Source organism: Scyliorhinus canicula, chromosome 13, assembly GCF_902713615.1.
Source record: "Scyliorhinus canicula chromosome 13, sScyCan1.1, whole genome shotgun sequence".
Classification (NCBI taxonomy): Eukaryota; Metazoa; Chordata; class Chondrichthyes; order Carcharhiniformes; family Scyliorhinidae; genus Scyliorhinus; species Scyliorhinus canicula.
Genome location: NC_052158.1, coordinates 36,742,892 through 36,764,197, shown reverse-complemented (window position 1 = coordinate 36,764,197; position 21,306 = coordinate 36,742,892). Strand labels below are relative to the sequence as shown.

The 21,306-nt window shown below is 43.2% G+C and overlaps 19 non-coding genes across 19 annotated transcripts; all 19 read left to right on the top strand.

Moving 5' to 3' along the window:
- Window positions 1-1,601: 1,601 nt before the first annotated feature.
- On the top strand, window positions 1,602-1,675 carry trnan-guu. The gene has a single exon. It is a non-coding gene; the product is annotated as a tRNA-Asn (tRNA).
- Window positions 1,676-2,557: 882 nt separating this feature from the next.
- On the top strand, window positions 2,558-2,629 carry trnah-gug. The gene has a single exon. It is a non-coding gene; the product is annotated as a tRNA-His (tRNA).
- Window positions 2,630-3,715: 1,086 nt separating this feature from the next.
- Window positions 3,716-3,789, top strand: trnan-guu. The gene has a single exon. It is a non-coding gene; the product is annotated as a tRNA-Asn (tRNA).
- Window positions 3,790-5,856: 2,067 nt separating this feature from the next.
- trnan-guu lies at window positions 5,857-5,930 on the top strand. Its single transcript has one exon. It is a non-coding gene; the product is annotated as a tRNA-Asn (tRNA).
- An 891-nt stretch (window positions 5,931-6,821) lies between these two features.
- Window positions 6,822-6,893, top strand: trnah-gug. Its single transcript has one exon. It is a non-coding gene; the product is annotated as a tRNA-His (tRNA).
- A 1,106-nt stretch (window positions 6,894-7,999) lies between these two features.
- Window positions 8,000-8,073, top strand: trnan-guu. The gene has a single exon. It is a non-coding gene; the product is annotated as a tRNA-Asn (tRNA).
- Window positions 8,074-8,443: 370 nt separating this feature from the next.
- On the top strand, window positions 8,444-8,515 carry trnah-gug. Its single transcript has one exon. It is a non-coding gene; the product is annotated as a tRNA-His (tRNA).
- A 1,104-nt stretch (window positions 8,516-9,619) lies between these two features.
- On the top strand, window positions 9,620-9,693 carry trnan-guu. The gene has a single exon. It is a non-coding gene; the product is annotated as a tRNA-Asn (tRNA).
- A 370-nt stretch (window positions 9,694-10,063) lies between these two features.
- trnah-gug lies at window positions 10,064-10,135 on the top strand. Its single transcript has one exon. It is a non-coding gene; the product is annotated as a tRNA-His (tRNA).
- Window positions 10,136-11,240: 1,105 nt separating this feature from the next.
- trnan-guu lies at window positions 11,241-11,314 on the top strand. The gene has a single exon. It is a non-coding gene; the product is annotated as a tRNA-Asn (tRNA).
- Window positions 11,315-11,685: 371 nt separating this feature from the next.
- Window positions 11,686-11,757, top strand: trnah-gug. Its single transcript has one exon. It is a non-coding gene; the product is annotated as a tRNA-His (tRNA).
- Window positions 11,758-12,862: 1,105 nt separating this feature from the next.
- Window positions 12,863-12,936, top strand: trnan-guu. The gene has a single exon. It is a non-coding gene; the product is annotated as a tRNA-Asn (tRNA).
- Window positions 12,937-13,306: 370 nt separating this feature from the next.
- Window positions 13,307-13,378, top strand: trnah-gug. The gene has a single exon. It is a non-coding gene; the product is annotated as a tRNA-His (tRNA).
- Window positions 13,379-14,483: 1,105 nt separating this feature from the next.
- On the top strand, window positions 14,484-14,557 carry trnan-guu. Its single transcript has one exon. It is a non-coding gene; the product is annotated as a tRNA-Asn (tRNA).
- An 892-nt stretch (window positions 14,558-15,449) lies between these two features.
- Window positions 15,450-15,521, top strand: trnah-gug. Its single transcript has one exon. It is a non-coding gene; the product is annotated as a tRNA-His (tRNA).
- A 1,105-nt stretch (window positions 15,522-16,626) lies between these two features.
- Window positions 16,627-16,700, top strand: trnan-guu. Its single transcript has one exon. It is a non-coding gene; the product is annotated as a tRNA-Asn (tRNA).
- An 892-nt stretch (window positions 16,701-17,592) lies between these two features.
- trnah-gug lies at window positions 17,593-17,664 on the top strand. The gene has a single exon. It is a non-coding gene; the product is annotated as a tRNA-His (tRNA).
- Window positions 17,665-19,781: 2,117 nt separating this feature from the next.
- Window positions 19,782-19,853, top strand: trnah-gug. The gene has a single exon. It is a non-coding gene; the product is annotated as a tRNA-His (tRNA).
- Window positions 19,854-20,958: 1,105 nt separating this feature from the next.
- Window positions 20,959-21,032, top strand: trnan-guu. The gene has a single exon. It is a non-coding gene; the product is annotated as a tRNA-Asn (tRNA).
- Window positions 21,033-21,306: the final 274 nt, after the last annotated feature.

Sequence of the window (21,306 nt, the reverse complement as noted above, 5' to 3'; positions counted from 1 at the left end):
CTAAGAGCACTGATGTTTCTATCTGTTACACATTTAGTTCATTATAAAAATAAGACTGAAAAGTACCTCAGAAGTAACTCAGAAGATAACGTCAGAGTTGCAATAAGTTACGACAGCTGAGAATGCGTTAGACATTGTCCTGGGAAGTATTATATCAGAAGAGCAGCAAAATTCGAGGTTTCGACCTGGTATGGCTTATGCGACGGACGTTTTGGTGAGCAGAAACATAGAATTATCAAGGGTGCCACAGAACATCCACTGATTACCGACAGCAACCGAAAGGATGGGAACGTTAAGCATCGCACAAACGCCAAGCCGACTATGAATAAATCATCTCCAGCCTCACACACTCGACGCTGACATTGTAAATTTTGTTTACATGCGTTCAAATGCAGTTTAGCTTCCATGCCCGCGGACAATAGGTTTGATCTCGATAGTTTCCCCACATACACGAATTTCATGACAACTGGTCATGATGCAACGAGGAGGAATGAGAAAAGTTTTGGGAAATAGAGCCAGCTGGCAGTGGAGAAAATAAAACAAGGGACTTACGAAAATCAAGCTCCAGTTTTGTGAATGTTGGGAAACATTTTGAGAAACAGAAACCTGGGAGAACGACGGGCGCTGCCCGACTGATCAGACGAGGCAACCGGCGCTGGACTGGGTTGAGCACAGTAAGAAGTCTTACAACAGCAGGTTAAAGTCCAACATGTTTATATCAAAGTCTAGCTTTTGGAGCACTGCTCCTTCCTTCTGAGGAAGACTTCTGTAAGATGTCTAGTAAGACATCCTACTGCACGGTAGCATTGTGGTTAGCACAATTGCTTCACAGCTCCAGGGTCCCAGGTTCGACTCTGGCTTGATCACTGTTTGGAATCTGCACATCCTCCCCGTGTGCGCGTGAGTTTCCTCCGGTTGCTCCGGTTTCCTCCCACAGTCCAAAGATGAGCAGGTTAGGTCGATTGGCCATGATAATTTGCCCTTTGTGTCCACATTTGCTCATCGTGTTGGGTGCGGTTGTGGAGGTGTTGACCTTGGGTAGGGTGCTCTTTCCAACAGCTGGTGCAGACTCGATGGGCCTCCTTTGGCACTGTAAATTCTATGATAATCTAGGACAACGTTTTGGCACAACATCGTGGGTGGAAGGGCCTGTTCTGTGCTGTATTTTTCTATATTTTTGTATGTACCGTGCTCAAGGCAGTCCAACGCCCGCATCTTCACATCACGACTGATCAGAGACAGTCAAGGCCCTTGTTTGGAATGATTCGAGAAATTAACTGATATTTAGAAACTCAGAAAATCACAGTTTAATATTAGTATCTGGAAGCAGAAAATACAACAATGTTTGGAATGTACAATGCTGGAGGCGCGTTATTGAGATGGTTACGGATAATTGTGTCGTCTTCGTTCTGTGACACAGACGCCCGGGCATGAAACACAGACTCCATTCTCTCCCCACAGATGCTGTCAGACCAGCTGAGATTGCCCAGCCTTTTGTGCTTTTGTTCCAGATTGATGCATTAGCAATAATTTGCAACGACGATGTGGACAAGCTGAGACTATTCCCATTATAAGTTGACGTGTTCAGTGCAGTATTTGATGTCTCTGTGGCGCAATCGTTTAGCGCGTTCGGCTGTTAACCGAAAGGTTGGTGGTTCGATCCCACCCAAAGGCGAATTGTTGTTCCACCCCAAGATAATGTGTTTTTTACACTCTGTTCATCTGTGGGATCGAATCATCCACCTTGTTGGTTTTTATATTACATGCCACATTGATTTGATTTATTTCCTCCGGTAAACACGCCAAATGCGGTCATTCTGATTTTAAATAGTCAGCTCTTACCAAAAGTGTTTATCAATATTCATTTGAACTGCCATAGAGAGATATTCACCCCAATAACAACAGTGGGACGAAAGGGCCTCCATTTTTCTCTTTGGATCAAAGAGGGTGAGACGGTGAATGAGATACGCGCTAAAGTGCAACTGGTCTGTGGGCGGAGAAGATCAATCGGGGAACTAGAGAGATAGTTTGTTTTCACTGACAATATTCAGGAATGAGAGGACAGGGATACAGGGTGAAATAGTTTCAAAAACAGCACCGGACGACGTTACCAAGTTCCTCCGCAGAATACACGTAACACAGCACGTTGATCATGGCCAACCCAGAGACGCTGCTAATCTTTTGACAATCTGGCAGACTTTAGCATGGCCAATCCATCGAACCTTCACATAGGTGGACTGTGGGAGGTAACTCGAAAACGCGGAGAAAACCGATGCAGACACCGGGAAATCGTCCAAATACCATCTGTTGTGGTTGAATATCGAAATTGTTATGTTTTACATATTATAGCGGTTGCTTTGTTATTTTTATGAGCCTCGGTTAAAGTGTATATATCCTCGTTGCAGGAACATTATTATGGAACCAAGATTAAGGCATCCAAACTGTGTATCTACTAAAGCTGTAATCAGAGTCATTAAATGTGGGCCATGATAGATTTCGAACGGCTGATGACCAAGTACATCGACAGTTGCAGGTTATCTCGGCAGCAACGTGTGGCGCCGTGATCGTATAGTGGTTAGTACTCTGCGTTGTGGTCGCAGCAACCTCGGTTCGAATCCGAGTTACGGCAGCGATAAAGAGATGTGTTTTTCCGAAATGAACGGATGAGGAATTTTCTGTGCAAATGACTCTTTAAAACGGGTTGAGAGCTGAGTGCATGTTTGTGCTCCTGTTTGATGGTCAGGAATTCAAACTGTTGTGAAAACGAGATTCTCCTCAGCTTCCAGTTTTATATTTTAACTAATCTCATGAATCATTGGAAGTGAAAACAGTCTCAATTTGCTGCTTCAGATTCTACGGCAATTCACCCAACATTTTCAAGATCTCAAACAAATACCCACTGAATCTTCTTCATACGCGGAATGTAATCTTGTTCTCGATAATCTCTCCATATAAATGAATTTCCTGACATCTGGTCATGATGTAATGAGGAGGAGTTGGCAGAATTTTGGGAAATAGAGGCACTTGGCAGTGGACAAAACGGAAACGAAGCGACAGCCGAAAATCAAGCACCAATTTTGTGAATGTTGCGAAACACTTCGAGAAACACAATCCGGGGAGAACATATGGCGCTGCCCGACTGATCAGCACAGTATGAAATCTGACAACAGCAGGTTAAAGTCCAACATGTTTGTTTCAAAGACTAGCTTTTGGAGCACTGCTCATTCCTTCTGAGGAAGACTTGTGTCAGACGTCTGGAATGACTTTCGACTGTGCTCACGGCAGTCCAATCGCCGGCATCAACCACATCACGAATGATCAGCGACAGTCCACGACACATTTCCCTTGTTTGGAATGATTCGAAAATTAACTGATATTTAGAAACTAAGAAAACCTGTATTACTGCACATCAGAAAATACAGTTTAATATTGATATCTGGAAACAGAAAATACAACATTGGCTCGAATGTAGAAGGCTGGAGGCGCGTTATTGAGAGCTTCGGATAATGGTGTCGTCGTCGATCTGTGACACAGTCGCGCTGGCTGGAAACACAGACTCCGTTCTCTCCACACAGATGCTGTCAGACCAGCTGAGATTGCCCAGCCTTTTGTGTTTTTGTTCCAGATTGATGCATCAGCAATAATTTGCAATGACGATGCTGACAAGGTGACACTATTTCCATTAAAAGTTGGCATGTTCAAGGGAGCATTTGGCGTCTCTGTGGCGCAATCGGTTAGCGCGTTCGGTTGTTAACCGAAAGGTTGGCGTTTCGATCCCACCCAGAGACGAGTTGTTGTTCCACGCCAGAATTATGTGTTTTTTACACTTTGTTCCTCTGTGTGATCGAATCATCCACCTTTGTGGTTTTTATATTATATGCCACATTGATTTGATTTCTTTCCTCCGGTTCCAATATTAAACACGCCAAATGCGGTCATTCTGATTTTAAATAGTCAGTTCTTACCAAAAGTGTTAATCAATATTCATTGAACTACTATAGAGAGATATTCACCCCAATAACAACAGTGGGACGAAAGGGCCTCCATTTTTCTCTTTGGAACAAAGAGGGTGAGACGGCGAATGAGATACGCGCCAAAGTGCAACTGGTCTGTGGGCGGAGAAGTTCAATCGGGGAACTAGAGAGATAGTTTGTTTTCACTGACAATATTCAGGAATGAGAGGACAGGGATACAGGGTGAAATAGTTTCAAAAAACAGCAGCGGACGACGTTACCAAGTTCCTCCGCAGAATACACGTAACACAGCACGTTGATCATGGCCAACCCAGAGACGCTGCTAATCTTTTGACAATCTGGCAGACTTTAACATGGCCAATCCATCGAACCTTCACATAGGTGGACTGTGGGAGGTAACTCGAAAACGCGGAGAAAACCGATGCAGACACCGGGAAATCGTCCAAATACCATCTGTTGTGGTTGAATATCGAAATTGTTATGTTTACATATTATAGCGGTTGCTTTGTTATTTTTATGAGCCTCGGTTAAAGTGTATATATCCTCGTTGCAGGAACATTATTATGGAACCAAGATTAAGGCATCCAAACTGTGTATCTACTAAAGCTGTAATCAGAGTCATTAAATGTGGGCCATGATAGATTTCGAACGGCTGATGACCAAGTACATCGACAGTTGCAGGTTATCTCGACAGTAACGTGTGGCGCCGTGATCGTATAGTGGTTAGTACTCTGCGTTGTGGTCGCAGCAACCTCGGTTCGAATCCGTGTCACGGCAGCGATAAGGGGGTGTGTTTTTCTGAAATAAACGGATGAAGAATTTTCTGTGCAAATGACTCTTTAAAACGGGTTGAGAGCTGAGTGCATGTTTGTGCTCCTGTTTGATGGTCAGGAATTCAAACTGTTGTAAAAACGAGATTCTCCTCAGCTTCCAGTTTTATATTTTAACTCGTCTGATGAATCATAATACCCCGGTCCTTATCTTTTTGGAAGTGAAAACAGTCTCAATTTGCTGCTTCAGATTCTACGGCAATTCACCCAACATTTTCAAGATCTCAAACAAATATCCACTGAATCTTCTTCATACGCGGAATGTAATCTTGTTCTCGATAGTCTCTCCATATAAATGAATTTCCTGACATCTGGTCATGATGCAATGAGGAGGAGTTGGCAGAATTTTGGGAAATAGAGGCACTTGGCAGTGGACAAAACGGAAACGAAGCGACAGCCGAAAATCAAGCACCAATTTTGTGAATGTTGCGAAACACTTCGAGAAACACAATCCGAGGATAACATATGGCGCTGCCCGACTGATCAGCACAGTATGAAATCTGACAACAGCCAGTTAAATTCCAACATGTTTGTTTCAAAGACTAGCTTTTGGAGCACTGCTCCTTCCTTCTGAGGAAGACTTCTGTCAGACGTCTGGAAAGTCTTTCGACTGTGCTCACGGCAGTCCATCGCCGGCATCAACCACATCACGAATGATCAGCGACAGTCACGACACATTTCCCTTGTTTGGAATGATTCGAAAATTAGCTGATATTTAGAAACTAAGAAAACCGTATTACTGCACATCAGAAAATACAGTTTAATATTGATATCTGGAAACAGAAAATACAACATTGGCTCGAATGTAGAAGGCTGGAGGCGCGTTATTGAGAGCTTCGGATAATGGTGTCGTCGTCGATCTGTGACACAGTCGCGCTGGCTTGAAACACAGACTCCGTTCTCTCCACACAGATGCTGTCAGACCAGCTGAGATTGCCCAGCCTTTTGTGTTTTTGTTCCAGATTGATGCATCAGCAATAATTTGCAATGACGATGTTGACAAGGTGACACTATTTCCATTACAAGTTGGCATGTTGAATGGAGCACTTGGCGTCTCTGTGGCGCAATCGGTTAGCGCGTTCGGCTGTTAACCGAAAGGTTGGTGGTTCGATCCCACCCAGAGACGAGTTGTTGTTCCAACCCAGGATTATGTGTTTTTTACACTTTCTTCCTCTGTGTGATGGAATCATCCACCTTGGCGGTTTTTATATTACATTCCACATTGACTTGATTTCTTTCCTCCGGTTCCAATATTAAACACGCCAAATGCGGTCATTCTGATTTTAAATAGTCAGTTCTTACCAAAAGTGTTAATCAATATTCATTTTTACAACCATAGAGAGATATTCACCCCAATAACAACAGTGGGACGAAAGGGCCTCCATTTTTCTCTTTGGAACAAGAGGGTGAGACGGCGAATGAGATACGCGCCAAAGTGCAACTGGTCTGTGGGCGGAGAAGTTCAATCGGGGAACTAGAGAGATAGTTTGTTTTCACTGACAATATTCAGGAATGAGAGGACAGGGATACAGGGTGAAATAGTTTCAAAAAACAGCAGCGGACGACGTTACCAAGTTCCTCCGCAGAATACACGTAACACAGCACGTTGATCATGGCCAACCCAGAGACGCTGCTAATCTTTTGACAATCTGGCAGACTTTAACATGGCCAATCCATCGAACCTTCACATAGGTGGACTGTGGGAGGTAACTCGAAAACGCGGAGAAAACCGATGCAGACACCGGGAAATCGTCCAAATACCATCTGTTGTGGTTGAATATCGAAATTGTTATGTTTTACATATTATAGCGGTTGCTTTGTTATTTTTATGAGCCTCGGTTAAAGTGTATATATCCTCGTTGCAGGAACATTATTATGGAACCAAGATTAAGGCATCCAAACTGTGTATCTACTAAAGCTGTAATCAGAGTCATTAAATGTGGGCCATGATAGATTTCGAACGGCTGATGACCAAGTACATCGTCAGTTGCAGGTTATCTCGACAGTAACGTGTGGCGCCGTGATCGTATAGTGGTTAGTACTCTGCGTTGTGGTCGCAGCAACCTCGGTTCGAATCCGAGTCACGGCAGCGATAAGGGGGTGTGTTTTTCTGAAATGAACGGATGAGGAATTTTCTGTGCAAATGACTCTTTAAAACGGGTTGAGAGCTGAGTGCATGTTTGTGCTCCTGTTTGATGGTCAGGAATTCAAACTGTTGTAAAACGAGATTCTCCTCAGCTTCCAGTTTTATATTTTAACTCGTCTCATGAATCATAATACCCCGGTTCTTATCTTTTTGGAAGTGAAAACAGTCTCAATTTGCTGCTTCAGATTCTACGGCAATTCACCCAACATTTTCAAGATCTCAAACAAATACCCACTGAATCTTCTTCATACGCGGAATGTAATCTTGTTCTCGATAGACTCTCCATATAAATGAATTTCCTGACATCTGGTCATGATGCAATGAGGAGGAGTTGGCAGAATTTTGGGAAATAGAGGCACTTGGCAGTGGACAAAACGGAAACGAAGCGACAGCCGAAAATCAAGCACCAATTTTGTGAATGTTGCGAAACACTTCGAGAAACACAATCCGAGGAGAACATATGGCGCTGCCCGACTGATCAGCACAGTATGAAATCTGACAACAGCAGGTTAAATTCCAACATGTTTGTTTCAAAGACTAGCTTTTGGAGCACTGCTCCTTCCTTCTGAGGAAGACTTCTGTCAGACGTCTGGAATGACTTTCGACTGTGCTCACGGCAGTCCAACGCCGGCATCAAGCCACATCACGAATGATCAGCGACAGTCACGGCACATTTCCCTTGTTTGGAATGATTCGAAAATTAGCTGATATTTAGAAACTAAGAAAACCTGTATTACTGCACATCAGAAAATACAGTTTAATATTGATATCTGGAAACAGAAAATACAACATTGGCTCGAATGTAGAAGGCTGGAGGCGCGTTATTGAGAGCTTCGGATAATGGTGTCGTCGTCGATCTGTGACACAGTCGCGCTGGCTGGAAACACAGACTCCGTTCTCTCCACACAGATGCTGTCAGACCAGCTGAGATTGCCCAGCCTTTTGTGTTTTTGTTCCAGATTGATGCATCAGCAATAATTTGCAATGACGATGTTGACAAGGTGACACTATTTCCATTACAAGTTGGCATGTTCAATGGAGCATTTGGTGTCTCTGTGGCGCAATCGGTTAGCGCGTTCGGCTGTTAACCGAAAGGTTGGTGGTTCGATCCCACCCAGAGGCGAGTTGTTGTTCCAACCCAGAATTATGTGTTTTTTACACTTTCTTCCTCTGTGTGATGGAATCATCCTCCTTGGTGGTTTTTATATTACATTCCACATTGAAATCGTCCAAATACCATCTGTTGGGGTTGAATATCGAAATTGTTATGTATTACATATTATAGCGGTTGCTTTGTTATTTTTATTAGCCTCGGTTAAAGTGTATATATCCTCGTTGCAGGAACATTATTATGGAACCAAGATTAAGGCATCCAAACTGTGTATCTACTAAAGCTGTAATTAGAGTCATTAAATGTGGGCCATGATAGATTTCGAACGGCTGATGACCAAGTACATCGACAGTTGCAGGTTATCTCGGCAGTAACGTGTGGCGCCGTGATCGTATAGTGGTTAGTACTCTGCGTTGTGGTCGCAGCAACCTCGGTTCGAATCCGAGTCACGGCAGTGAGAAAGGGGTGTGTTTTTCTGAATGAACGGATGAGGAATTTTCTGTGCAAATGACTCTTTAAAACGGGTTGAGAGCTGAGTGCATGTTTGTGCTCCTGTTTGATGGTCAGGAATGCAAACTGTTGTGAAAACGAGATTCTCCTCAGCTTCCAGTTTTATATTTTAACTCGTCTCATGAATCATAATACCCCGGTTCTTATCTTTTTGGAAGTGAAAACAGTCTCAATTTGCTGCTTCAGATTCTACGGCAATTCACCCAACATTTTCAAGATCTCAAACAAATACCCACTGAATCTTCTTCATACACGGAATGTAATCTTGTTCTCGATAGACTCTCCATATAAATGAATTTCCTGACATCTGGTCATGATGCAATGAGGAGGAGTTGGCAGAATTTTGGGAAATAGAGGCACTTGGCAGTGGACAAAACGGAAACGAAGCGACAGCCGAAAATCAAGCACCAATTTTGTGAATGTTGCGAAACACTTCGAGAAACACAATCCGGGGAGAACATATGGCGCTGCCCGACTGATCAGCACAGTATGAAATCTGACAACAGCAGGTTAAAGTCCAACATGTTTGTTTCAAAGACTAGCTTTTGGAGCACTGCTCCTTCCTTCTGAGGAAGACTTGTGTCAGACGTCTGGAATGACTTTCGACTGTGCTCACGGCAGTCCAACGCCGGCATCAAGCACATCACGAATGATAAGCGACAGCCACGGCACATTTCCCTTGTTTGGAATGAATCGAAAATTAACTGATATTTAGAAACTAAGAAAACTGTATTACTGCACATCAGAAAATACAGTTTAATATTGATATCTGGAAACAGAAAATACAACATTGGCTCGAATGTAGAAGGCTGGAGGCGCGTTATTGAGAGCTTCGGATAATGGTGTCGTCGTCGATCTGTGACACAGTCGCGCTGGCTTGAAACACAGACTCCGTTCTCTCCACACAGATGCTGTCAGACCAGCTGAGATTGCCCAGCCTTTTGTGTTTTTGTTCCAGATTGATGCATCAGCAATAATTTGCAATGACGATGTTGACAAGGTGACACTATTTCCATTACAAGTTGGCATGTTGAATGGAGCATTTGGTGTCTCTGTGGCGCAATTGGTTAGCGCGTTCGGCTGTTAACCGAAAGGTTGGTGGTTTGATCCCACCCAGAGATGAGTTGTTGTTCCAACCCAGAATTATGTGTTTTTTACACTTTCTTCCTCTGTGTGATGGAATCATCCTCCTTGGTGGTTTTTATATTACATTCCACATTGAAATCGTCCAAATACCATCTGTTGGGGTTGAATATCGAAATTGTTATGTATTACATATTATAGCGGTTGCTTTGTTATTTTTATGAGCCTCGGTTAAAGTGTATATATGCTCGTACCAGGAACATTACTATGGATCCAAGATGAAGGCATCCAAACTGTGTATCTACGAAAGCTGTAATTAGAGTCATTAAATGTGGGCCATGATAGATTTCGAACGGCTGATGACCAAGTACATCGACAGTTGCAGGCGATCTCGGCAGTAACGTGTGGCGCCGTGATCGTATAGTGGTTAGTACTCTGCGTTGTGGTCGCAGCAACCTCGGTTCGAATCCGAGTCACGGCAGCGATAAGGGGATGTGTTTTTCTGGAATGAACGGATGAGGAATTTTCTGTGCAAATGACTCTTTAAAACGGGTTGAGAGCTGAGTGCATGTTTGTGCTCCTGTTTGATGGTCAGGAATTCAAACTGTTGTGAAAACGAGATTCTCCTCAGCTTCCAGTTTTATATTTTAACTCGTCTCATGAATCATAATACCCCGGTTCTTATCTTTTTGGAAGTGAAAACAGTCTCAATTTGCTGCTTCAGATTCTACGGCAATTCACCCAACATTTTCAAGATCTCAAACAAATACCCACTGAATCTTCTTCATACGCGGAATGTAATCTTGTTCTCGATAGACTCTCCATATAAATGAATTTCCTGACATCTGGTCATGATGCAATGAGGAGGAGTTGGCAGAATTTTGGGAAATAGAGGCACTTGGCAGTGGACAAAACGGAAACGAAGCGACAGCCGAAAATCAAGCACCAATTTTGTGAATGTTGCGAAACACTTCGAGAAACACAATCCGGGGAGAACATATGGCGCTGCCCGACTGATCAGCACAGTATGAAATCTGACAACAGCAGGTTAAAGTCCAACATGTTTGTTTCAAAGACTAGCTTTTGGAGCACTGCTCCTTCCTTCTGAGGAAGACTTGTGTCAGACGTCTGGAATGACTTTCGACTGTGCTCACGGCAGTCCAACGCCGGCATCAACCACATCACGAATGATCAGCGACAGTCACGACACATTTCCCTTGTTTGGAATGATTCGAAAATTAACTGATATTTAGAAACTAAGAAAACTGTATTACTGCACATCAGAAAATACAGTTTAATATTGATATCTGGAAACAGAAAATACAACATTGGCTCGAATGTAGAAGGCTGGAGGCGCGTTATTGAGAGCTTCGGATAATGGTGTCGTCGTCGATCTGTGACACAGTCGCGCTGGCTTGAAACACAGACTCCGTTCTCTCCACACAGATGCTGTCAGACCAGCTGAGATTGCCCAGCCTTTTGTGTCTTTGTTCCAGATTGATGCATCAGCAATAATTTGCAATGACGATGTTGACAAGGTGACACTATTTCCATTACAAGTTGGCATGTTGCATGGAGCATTTGGTGTCTCTGTGGCGCAATCGGTTAGCGCGTTCGGCTGTTAACCGAAAGGTTGGTGGTTCGATCCCACCCAGAGACGAGTTGTTGTTCCAACCCAGAATTATGTGTTTTTTACACTTTCTTCCTCTGTGTGATGGAATCATCCTCCTTGGTGGTTTTTATATTACATTCCACATTGAAATCGTCCAAATTACATCTGTTGGGGTTGAATATCGAAATTGTTATGTATTACATATTATAGCGGTTGCTTTGTTATTTTTATTAGCCTCGGTTAAAGTGTATATATCCTCGTTGCAGGAACATTATTATGGAACCAAGATTAAGGCATCCAAACTGTGTATCTACTAAAGCTGTAATTCAGAGTCATTAAATGTGGGCCATGATAGATTTCGAACGGCTGATGACCAAGTACATCGACAGTTGCAGGTTATCTCGGCAGTAACGTGTGGCGCCGTGATCGTATAGTGGTTAGTACTCTGCGTTGTGGTCGCAGCAACCTCGGTTCGAATCCGAGTCACGGCAGCTATAAGGGGATGTGTTTTTCTGGAATGAACGGATGAGGAATTTTCTGTGCAAATGACTCTTTAAAACGGGTTGAGAGCTGAGTGCATGTTTGTGCTCCTGTTTGATGGTCAGGAATTCAAACTGTTGTGAAAACGAGATTCTCCTCAGCTTCCAGTTTTATATTTTAACTCGTCTCATGAATCATAATACCCCGGTTCTTATCTTTTTGGAAGTGAAAACAGTCTCAATTTGCTGCTTCAGATTCTATGGCAATTCACCCTACATTTTCAAGGTCTCAAACAAATACCCACTGAATCTTCTTCATACGCGGAATGTAATCTTGTTCTCGATAGACTCTCCATATAAATGAATTTCCTGACATCTGGTCATGATGCAATGAGGGGGAGTTGGCAGAATTTTGGGAAATAGAGGCACTTGGCAGTGGACAAAACGGAAACGAAGCGACAGCCGAAAATCAAGCACCAATTTTGTGAATGTTGCGAAACACTTCGAGAAACACAATCCGAGGAGAACATATGGCGCTGCCCGACTGATCAGCACAGTATGAAATCTGACAACAGCCAGTTAAAGTCCAACATGTTTGTTTCAAAGACTAGCTTTTGGAGCACTGCTCCTTCCTTCTGAGGAAGACTTCTGTCAGACGTCTGGAAGTACTTTCGACTGTGCTCACGGCAGTCCATCGCCGGCATCAACCACATCACGAATGATGAGCGACAGTCACGACACATTTCCCTTGTTTGGAATGATTCGAAAATTAGCTGATATTTAGAAACTAAGAAAACCGTATTACTGCACATCAGAAAATACAGTTTAATATTGATATCTGGAAACAGAAAATACAACATTGGCTCGAATGTAGAAGGCTGGAGGCGCGTTATTGAGAGCTTCGGATAATGGTGTCGTCGTCGATCTGTGACACAGTCGCGCTGGCTTGAAACACAGACTCCGTTCTCTCCACACAGATGCTGTCAGTACAGCTGAGATTGCCCAGCCTTTTGTGTTTTTGTTCCAGATTGATGCATCAGCAATAATTTGCAATGACGATGTTGACAAGGTGACACTATTTCCATTATAAGTTGGCATGTTGAATGGAGCACTTGGCGTCTCTGTGGCGCAATCGGTTAGCGCGTTCGGCTGTTAACCGAAAGGTTGGTGGTTCGATCCCACCCAGAGACGAGTTGTTGTTCCAACCCAGGATTATGTGTTTTTTACACTTTCTTCCTCTGTGTGATGGAATCATCCTCCTTGGTGGTTTTTATATTACATTCCACATTGAAATCGTCCAAATACCATCTGTTGGGGTTGAATATCGAAATTGTTATGTATTACATATTATAGCGGTTGCTTTGTTATTTTTATTAGCCTCGGTTAAAGTGTATATATCCTCGTTGCAGGAACATTATTATGGAACCAAGATTAAGGCATCCAAACTGTGTATCTACTAAAGCTGTAATTAGAGTCATTAAATGTGGGCCATGATAGATTTCGAACGGCTGATGACCAAGTACATCGACAGTTGCAGGTTATCTCGGCAGTAACGTGTGGCGCCGTGATCGTATAGTGGTTAGTACTCTGCGTTGTGGTCGCAGCAACCTCGGTTCGAATCCGAGTCACGGCAGCTATAAGGGGATGTGTTTTTCTGGAATGAACGGATGAGGAATTTTCTGTGCAAATGACTCTTTAAAACGGGTTGAGAGCTGAGTGCATGTTTGTGCTCCTGTTTGATGGTCAGGAATTCAAACTGTTGTAAAAACGAGATTCTCCTCAGCTTCCAGTTTTATATTTTAACTCGTCTCATGAATCATAATACCCCGGTTCTTTTCTTTTTGGAAGTGAAAACAGTCTCAATTTGCTGCTTCAGATTCTACGGCAATTCACCCAACATTTTCAAGATCTCAAACAAATACCCACTGAATCTTCTTCATACGCGGAATGTAATCTTGTTCTCGATAGTCTCTCCATATAAATGAATTTCCTGACATCTGGTCATGATGCAATGAGGAGGAGTTGGCAGAATTTTGGGAAATAGAGGCACTTGGCAGTGGACAAAACGGAAACGAAGCGACAGCCGAAAATCAAGCACCAATTTTGTGAATGTTGCGAAACACTTCGAGAAACACAATCCGAGGAGAACATATGGCGCTGCCCGACTGATCAGCACAGTATGAAATCTGACAACAGCAGGTTAAATTCCAACATGTTTGTTTCAAAGACTAGCTTTTGGAGCACTGCTCCTTCCTTCTGAGGAAGACTTCTGTCAGACGTCTGGAAAGTCTTTCGACTGTGCTCACGGCAGTCCATCGCCGGCATCAACCACATCACGAATGATCAGCGACAGTCACGACACATTTCCCTTGTTTGGAATGATTCGAAAATTAGCTGATATTTAGAAACTAAGAAAACCGTATTACTGCACATCAGAAAATACAGTTTAATATTGATATCTGGAAACAGAAAATACAACATTGGCTCGAATGTAGAAGGCTGGAGGCGCGTTATTGAGAGCTTCGGATAATGGTGTCGTCGTCGATCTGTGACACAGTCGCGCTGGCTTGAAACACAGACTCCGTTCTCTCCACACAGATGCTGTCAGACCAGCTGAGATTGCCCAGCCTTTTGTGTTTTTGTTCCAGATTGATGCATCAGCAATAATTTGCAATGACGATGTTGACAAGGTGACACTATTTCCATTACAAGTTGGCATGTTGAATGGAGCACTTGGCGTCTCTGTGGCGCAATCGGTTAGCGCGTTCGGCTGTTAACCGAAAGGTTGGTGGTTCGATCCCACCCAGAGACGAGTTGTTGTTCCAAACCTGGATTATGTGTTTTTTACACTTTCTTCCTCTGTGTGATGGAATCATCCACCTTGGCGGTTTTTATATTACATTCCACATTGACTTGATTTCTTTCCTCCGGTTCCAATATTAAACACGCCAAATGCGGTCATTCTGATTTTAAATAGTCAGTTCTTACCAAAAGTGTTAATCAATATTCATTTTTACAACCATAGAGAGATATTCACCCCAATAACAACAGTGGGACGAAAGGGCCTCCATTTTTCTCTTTGGAACAAAGAGGGTGAGACGGCGAATGAGATACGCGCCAAAGTGCAACTGGTCTGTGGGCGGAGAAGTTCAATCGGGGAACTAGAGAGATAGTTTGTTTTCACTGACAATATTCAGGAATGAGAGGACAGGGATACAGGGTGAAATAGTTTCAAAAAACAGCAGCGGACGACGTTACCAAGTTCCTCCGCAGAATACACGTAACACAGCACGTTGATCATGGCCAACCCAGAGACGCTGCTAATCTTTTGACAATCTGGCAGACTTTAACATGGCCAATCCATCGAACCTTCACATAGGTGGACTGTGGGAGGTAACTCGAAAACGCGGAGAAAACCGATGCAGACACCGGGAAATCGTCCAAATACCATCTGTTGTGGTTGAATATCGAAATTGTTATGTTTTACATATTATAGCGGTTGCTTTGTTATTTTTATGAGCCTCGGTTAAAGTGTATATATCCTCGTTGCAGGAACATTATTATGGAACCAAGATTAAGGCATCCAAACTGTGTATCTACTAAAGCTGTAATCAGAGTCATTAAATGTGGGCCATGATAGATTTCGAACGGCTGATGACCAAGTACATCGACAGTTGCAGGTTATCTCGACAGTAACGTGTGGCGCCGTGATCGTATAGTGGTTAGTACTCTGCGTTGTGGTCGCAGCAACCTCGGTTCGAATCCGAGTCACGGCAGCGATAAGGGGGTGTGTTTTTCTGAAATGAACGGATGAGGAATTTTCTGTGCAAATGACTCTTTAAAACGGGTTGAGAGCTGAGTGCATGTTTGTGCTCCTGTTTGATGGTCAGGAATTCAAACTGTTGTAAAAACGAGATTCTCCTCAGCTTCCAGTTTTATATTTTAACTCGTCTCATGAATCATAATACCCCGGTTCTTTTCTTTTTGGAAGTGAAAACAGTCTCAATTTGCTGCTTCAGATTCTACGGCAATTCACCCAACATTTTCAAGATCTCAAACAAATACCCACTGAATCTTCTTCATACGCGGAATGTAATCTTGTTCTCGATAGTCTCTCCATATAAATGAATTTCCTGACATCTGGTCATGATGCAATGAGGAGGAGTTGGCAGAATTTTGGGAAATAGAGGCACTTGGCAGTGGACAAAACGGAAACGAAGCGACAGCCGAAAATCAAGCACCAATTTTGTGAATGTTGCGAAACACTTCGAGAAACACAATCCGAGGAGAACATATGGCGCTGCCCGACTGATCAGCACAGTATGAAATCTGACAACAGCAGGTTAAATTCCAACATGTTTGTTTCAAAGACTAGCTTTTGGAGCACTGCTCCTTCCTTCTGAGGAAGACTTCTGTCAGACGTCTGGAAAGTCTTTCGACTGTGCTCACGGCAGTCCATCGCCGGCATCAACCACATCACGAATGATCAGCGACAGTCACGACACATTTCCCTTGTTTGGAATGATTCGAAAATTAGCTGATATTTAGAAACTAAGAAAACCGTATTACTGCACATCAGAAAATACAGTTTAATATTGATATCTGGAAACAGAAAATACAACATTGGCTCGAATGTAGAAGGCTGGAGGCGCGTTATTGAGAGCTTCGGATAATGGTGTCGTCGTCGATCTGTGACACAGTCGCGCTGGCTTGAAACACAGACTCCGTTCTCTCCACACAGATGCTGTCAGACCAGCTGAGATTGCCCAGCCTTTTGTGTTTTTGTTCCAGATTGATGCATCAGCAATAATTTGCAATGACGATGTTGACAAGGTGACACTATTTCCATTACAAGTTGGCATGTTGAATGGAGCACTTGGCGTCTCTGTGGCGCAATCGGTTAGCGCGTTCGGCTGTTAACCGAAAGGTTGGTGGTTCGATCCCACCCAGAGACGAGTTGTTGTTCCAAACCTGGATTATGTGTTTTTTACACTTTCTTCCTCTGTGTGATGGAATCATCCACCTTGGCGGTTTTTATATTACATTCCACATTGACTTGATTTCTTTCCTCCGGTTCCAATATTAAACACGCCAAATGCGGTCATTCTGATTTTAAATAGTCAGTTCTTACCAAAAGTGTTAATCAATATTCATTTTTACAACCATAGAGAGATATTCACCCCAATAACAACAGTGGGACGAAAGGGCCTCCATTTTTCTCTTTGGAACAAAGAGGGTGAGACGGCGAATGAGATACGCGCCAAAGTGCAACTGGTCTGTGGGCGGAGAAGTTCAATCGGGGAACTAGAGAGATAGTTTGTTTTCACTGACAATATTCAGGAATGAGAGGACAGGGATACAGGGTGAAATAGTTTCAAAAAACAGCAGCGGACGACGTTACCAAGTTCCTCCGCAGAATACACGTAACACAGCACGTTGATCATGGCCAACCCAGAGACGCTGCTAATCTTTTGACAATCTGGCAGACTTTAACATGGCCAATCCATCGAACCTTCACATAGGTGGACTGTGGGAGGTAACTCGAAAACGCGGAGAAAACCGATGCAGACACCGGGAAATCGTCCAAATACCATCTGTTGTGGTTGAATATCGAAATTGTTATGTTTTACATATTATAGCGGTTGCTTTGTTATTTTTATGAGCCTCGGTTAAAGTGTATATATCCTCGTTGCAGGAACATTATTATGGAACCAAGATTAAGGCATCCAAACTGTGTATCTACTAAAGCTGTAATCAGAGTCATTAAATGTGGGCCATGATAGATTTCGAACGGCTGATGACCAAGTACATCGACAGTTGCAGGTTATCTCGACAGTAACGTGTGGCGCCGTGATCGTATAGTGGTTAGTACTCTGCGTTGTGGTCGCAGCAACCTCGGTTCGAATCCGAGTCACGGCAGCGATAAGGTGGTGTGTTTTTCTGAAATGAACGGTTGAGGAATTTTCTGTGCAAATGACTCTTTAAAACGGGTTGAGAGCTGAGTGCATGTTTGTGCTCCTGTTTGATGGTCAGGAATTCAAACTGTTGTAAAAACGAGATTCTCCTCAGCTTCCAGTTTTATATTTTAACTCGTCTCATGAATCATAATACCCCGGTTCTTTTCTTTTTGGAAGTGAAAACAGTCTCAATTTGCTGCTTCAGATTCTACGGCAATTCACCCAACATTTTCAAGATCTCAAACAAATACCCACTGAATCTTCTTCATACGCGGAATGTAATCTTGTTCTCGATAGTCTCTCCATATAAATGAATTTCCTGACATCTGGTCATGATGCAATGAGGAGGAGTTGGCAGAATTTTGGGAAATAGAGGCACTTGGCAGTGGACAAAACGGAAACGAAGCGACAGCCGAAAATCAAGCACCAATTTTGTGAATGTTGCGAAACACTTCGAGAAACACAATCCGAGGAGAACATATGGCGCTGCCCGACTGATCAGCACAGTATGAAATCTGACAACAGCAGGTTAAATTCCAACATGTTTGTTTCAAAGACTAGCTTTTGGAGCACTGCTCCTTCCTTCTGAGGAAGACTTCTGTCAGACGTCTGGAAAGTCTTTCGACTGTGCTCACGGCAGTCCATCGCCGGCATCAACCACATCACGAATGATCAGCGACAGTCACGACACATTTCCCTTGTTTGGAATGATTCGAAAATTAGCTGATATTTAGAAACTAAGAAAACCGTATTACTGCACATCAGAAAATACAGTTTAATATTGATATCTGGAAACAGAAAATACAACATTGGCTCGAATGTAGAAGGCTGGAGGCGCGTTATTGAGAGCTTCGGATAATGGTGTCGTCGTCGATCTGTGACACAGTCGCGCTGGCTTGAAACACAGACTCCGTTCTCTCCACACAGATGCTGTCAGACCAGCTGAGATTGCCCAGCCTTTTGTGTTTTTGTTCCAGATTGATGCATCAGCAATAATTTGCAATGACGATGTTGACAAGGTGACACTATTACCTCAGCATTATTTGCAATGACGATGTTGACAAGGTGACACTATTTCCATTATAAAGTTGGCATGTTGAATGGAGCACTTGCGTGTCTGTGGGGCAATCGGTTAGCGCGTTCGGGCTGTTAACCGAAAGGTTGTGGTTCGATCCCACCCAGAGACGAGTTGTTGTTCCAAACCTGGATTATGTGTTTTTTACACTTTCTTCCTCTGTGTGATGGAATCATCCACCTTGGCGGTTTTTATATTACATTCCACATTGACTTGATTTCTTTCCTCCGGTTCCAATATTAAACACGCCAAATGCGGTCATTCTGATTTTAAATAGTCAGTTCTTACCAAAAGTGTTAATCAATATTCATTTTTACAACCATAGAGAGATATTCACCCCAATAACAACAGTGGGACGAAAGGGCCTCCATTTTTCTCTTTGGAACAAAGAGGGTGAGACGGCGAATGAGATACGCGCCAAAGTGCAACTGGTCTGTGGGCGGAGAAGTTCAATCGGGGAACTAGAGAGATAGTTTGTTTTCACTGACAATATTCAGGAATGAGAGGACAGGGATACAGGGTGAAATAGTTTCAAAAAACAGCAGCGGACGACGTTACCAAGTTCCTCCGCAGAATACACGTAACACAGCACGTTGATCATGGCCAACCCAGAGACGCTGCTAATCTTTTGACAATCTGGCAGACTTTAACATGGCCAATCCATCGAACCTTCACATAGGTGGACTGTGGGAGGTAACTCGAAAACGCGGAGAAAACCGATGCAGACACCGGGAAATCGTCCAAATACCATCTGTTGTGGTTGAATATCGAAATTGTTATGTTTTACATATTATAGCGGTTGCTTTGTTATTTTTATGAGCCTCGGTTAAAGTGTATATATCCTCGTTGCAGGAACATTATTATGGAACCAAGATTAAGGCATCCAAACTGTGTATCTACTAAAGCTGTAATCAGAGTCATTAAATGTGGGCCATGATAGATTTCGAACGGCTGATGACCAAGTACATCGACAGTTGCAGGTTATCTCGACAGTAACGTGTGGCGCCGTGATCGTATAGTGGTTAGTACTCTGCGTTGTGGTCGCAGCAACCTCGGTTCGAATCCGAGTCACGGCAGCGATAAGGGGGTGTGTTTTTCTGAAATGAACGGATGAGGAATTTTCTGTGCAAATGACTCTTTAAAACGGGTTGAGAGCTGAGTGCATGTTTGTGCTCCTGTTTGATGGTCAGGAATTCAAACTGTTGTAAAAACGAGATTCTCCTCAGCTTCCAGTTTTATATTTTAACTCGTCTCATGAATCATAATACCCCGGTTCTTTTCTTTTTGGAAGTGAAAACAGTCTCAATTTGCTGCTTCAGATTCTACGGCAATTCACCCAACATTTTCAAGATCTCAAACAAATACCCACTGAATCTTCTTCATACGCGGAATGTAATCTTGTTCTCGATAGTCTCTCCATATAAATGAATTTCCTGACATCTGGTCATGATGCAATGAGGAGGAGTTGGCAGAATTTTGGGAAATAGAGGCACTTGGCAGTGGACAAAACGGAAACGAAGCGACAGCCGAAAATCAAGCACCAATTTTGTGAATGTTGCGAAACACTTCGAGAAACACAATCCGAGGAGAACATATGGCGCTGCCCGACTGATCAGCACAGTATGAAATCTGACAACAGCAGGTTAAATTCCAACATGTTTGTTTCAAAGACTAGCTTTTGGAGCACTGCTCCTTCCTTCTGAGGAAGACTTCTGTCAGACGTCTGGAAAGTCTTTCGACTGTGCTCACGGCAGTCCATCGCCGGCATCAACCACATCACGAATGATCAGCGACAGTCACGACACATTTCCCTTGTTTGGAATGATTCGAAAATTAGCTGATATTTAGAAACTAAGAAAACCGTATTACTGCACATCAGAAAATACAGTTTAATATTGATATCTGGAAACAGAAAATACAACATTGGCTCGAATGTAGAAGGCTGGAGGCGCGTTATTGAGAGCTTCGGATAATGGTGTCGTCGTCGATCTGTGACACAGTCGCGCTGGCTTGAAACACAGACTCCGTTCTCTCCACACAGATGCTGTCAGACCAGCTGAGATTGCCCAGCCTTTTGTGTTTTTGTTCCAGATTGATGCATCAGCAATAATTTGCAATGACGATGTTGACAAGGTGACACTATTTCCATTACAAGTTGGCATGTTGAATGGAGCACTTGGCGTCTCTGTGGCGCAATCGGTTAGCGCGTTCGGCTGTTAACCGAAAGGTTGGTGGTTCGATCCCACCCAGAGACGAGTTGTTGTTCCAAACCTGGATTATGTGTTTTTTACATTTTCTTCCTCTGTGTGATGGAATCATCCACCTTGGCGGTTTTTATATTACATTCCACATTGACTTGATTTCTTTCCTCCGGTTCCAATATTAAACACGCCAAATGCGGTCATTCTGATTTTAAATAGTCAGTTCTTACCAAAAGTGTTAATCAATATTCATTTTTACAACCATAGAGAGATATTCACCCCAATAACAACAGTGGGACGAAAGGGCCTCCATTTTTCTCTTTGGAAC